Here is a 2,990-nt window from a genome sequence, read left to right on the forward strand (position 1 = left end):
TGATGACATTTTAGCAAATCAACTGGGAAGATTCTGTAACTGGATGTGGTCAGCACGAACAATTCCAAAGCCAGTTCATCCTACTGAACAAAGGCAGGTGAGAGTCATAAGAGAGATGAGTACTGATTTACTTGAGTTGTAGCCAGGTGAGTTAATATCATCTCCATTACTTTTGGTCACTGTGCACATTGAAATGAATGAAAAATGAGAATTAGTCTCTGGAATAATAATAATCAATAGTATGGAGCTCTGCTGCCTCACTGCATCTCCTCTTAAACTCAGTGCATGCCCTCATCTTTTGTTGGGTAGCAAGACCAAGAAGAATAGCTCCAAGTGACATGAAGGAAACGGGAGTGTCAGTGGAGGGAAAATTTGTTCTTTTCTTTATATGATTTATGTAGAGAGAATTTGCATGTCATAAAAGTACAGAAACATCAGTACAAATATCACCTGTACTGACGTCATGTGTTCCTTTCACATCTCCATGGAAGATTTTTGAAAGAACATTCACCAACCTTGCTTCATTTTCCATCTAGCAAGAAAAACACATAGAAAAGTGAGTAAAAACATTGATGTTTATGATTAATTATAAATATGAAGCTACCACATCTCTCCCCCATACCTGTTATCATTTGGACAGACATCACTGATTTAAGGAAATCCTTTCTAGGAAGAATGTCTGTATGATTTGCTGTTCTACAGCAATTTCCTGTTTTATTCTGATCATCTGAAGGGAATCGAGTAGTGAAAACATGAATAAGGATCAGAATTGATGACATTTTGAGAGCCACATCTCCACAGACTCAGCACATCAGTAGGGAGAGTTTTACTTTAGCCACACCACTTCCTTAATCTCTAGGGAGGACAAGAATGAAGGTTTTTCACAGTCAGCTCATGTAAAAATACAAAGCGATAGAGTCATTGGAATGTTGATAAGTAGGATAAGACTCACCATTCAGACATCATAAACAAAAAAGGGAAATACTTGAATTGTACCACTTGTCCATAATTGAGAGATTGAAGGCGGGGATTTTGGAAACCTCTTAATACATTACTGTGTCATTTCAGATTTACAATGATGAGAATACTGGGTGGAAATGACTCCTTGACTGAGTTTATTCTTGCTGGAATAACAGATCAGCCAGAACTCCAACTACCCCTATTTTACATATTTCTAATAATCTATATTGTCACCATAGTGGGTAATCTAGGCTTGATCACTCTTACTGTTCTAAATTCTCACCTTTGCACTCCCATGTACTATTTCATCTTCAACCTCTCCTTTACTGATCTCTGTTACTCTTTTGTTTTCACTCCCAAAATGTTGAATTTTGTCTTAAAGAAGAATGTCATTTCCTACATTGGGTACAAATTTCAGCTCTTTTTCTTTATCTTTTTTGTAACATCTAAATGCTACATGTTGACCTCGATGTCCTATGATCGCTATGTGGCCATATGTATTCTATTAGTGTATAAGATAACCGCCTCCCAACAGGTCTGTTCCGGGCTGTCTTTTGCTGCCTACACAATGGGGTTTGCTGGAGCCATGGTCCACACGGGCTGCATGCTTAGACTGACCTTTTGCAATGTCAAGGTCATCAACCACTACTAGTGCTTTCTTGTACCAGCACCTATGAGATTGTAGTCATCATTGTTGTAGGCATTAACATCACAATCCCCAGTTGTACCATCTTATTTCTTATGTTTTTAACATCAGTACCATTCTCCAAATTAAATCCACTCAAGGAAGAGCAAAAGCCTTCAGTACCTGTACTTCTCACATAATGGCTTTTTTTTTAATCTGCGTAATTCATGTAATTCATGCATCTTAAATACTCTTCTGGATCTATGGAGCAGGGAATCTTTTCTTCTGTTTTCTACACTAATGTTGGGCCCATGCTTAATCCTTTGATTTATAGTTTGAGGAACAAGGATGTCAAAGTGGGATTGAAAAATGTTCTGGTAAAAATTCAAAGGGGAGACATATTTAGAAGCAATAATGAGGCAACCAGTCACAAATTTTAATCATTTTTTACCCTTTATCTATGAAAAGATTTTATTGAGAAACATGAGACTCTACAATTGATGGCATGTGTTGTTTAGTTGGCTTTTCTTTTCCAGTGTAGCTAGTATTATTTTTCTGTGTTTTTAGTATATCTAACTTATATGCTTCATCGTGAATAACAGATCCCTACAAGAGCATAAGGATTTGATGACTTCCTTATTACCAACCATGAAAAGGCAAATATGGAATAAGATCCTATTTATCTTACATTTAATTCTATTTTTATTAACTTTTTTCTTTGCTATATGACAGTTTTGTTTGTTTTGAGAAAGGTGAAATGTGCCCCACATTCTAGTTATTTCTGAAAGTATTATTCAATTTATTATTGAAGGGCATATATGTACTTTTCACCTTTCATTGTCAAAGGCAGCTTTACTGGAAGGTACAGAAGGAGTACATGTGCATTTTAGATTTCAAGAAGGACCCATATTCGTTCCTATTGTAAATCTTGAATTCCTTACTTGCTAGTGTGGCAACCAGTATTCAAAAAGGAATGGATAGTTTTTGTTAAGAATCTTAAAATATTAATTCCCAGCATGGAAACACCAAATATTGAATCATTAAAAATACTTCATACAATTTAGATGTACCCAATAAAGTTTACCATGAAAAAAAGTATCTTGATCATGTTGAACTCTACTTGTACTTTTCTCCATATCAATCTGTATAATGCTAAAGTCAAAAAGTGTACTTAAAACACAGTCTATTTGACTTAATTTCTTCACTCTACTACTGCTTTTTTCATCTGTATATTTAGAATGTTAGATATATGTGAAATTTAAAATATGTTATTGGATAATGTCAAGAATAATTTACCATTATAACTAATATAACACTTACCTCTGTTTAAATTGAGGGAAGTTTTGACACCTATGAATAAAATTTCGATGTGTATCTATATGCAAAACTTTTAGACTAATCTTTC

General features: G+C 34.8%; 1 pseudogene; it reads left to right on the top strand.

The window, feature by feature from the left end:
• The first annotated feature begins 1,078 nt into the window (after window positions 1–1,078).
• On the top strand, window positions 1,079–2,025 carry LOC125367067 (annotated as a pseudogene).
• Window positions 2,026–2,990: the final 965 nt, after the last annotated feature.

Source organism: Perognathus longimembris, chromosome 18 (assembly GCF_023159225.1).
Source record: "Perognathus longimembris pacificus isolate PPM17 chromosome 18, ASM2315922v1, whole genome shotgun sequence".
Taxonomy (NCBI): Eukaryota; Metazoa; Chordata; class Mammalia; order Rodentia; family Heteromyidae; genus Perognathus; species Perognathus longimembris.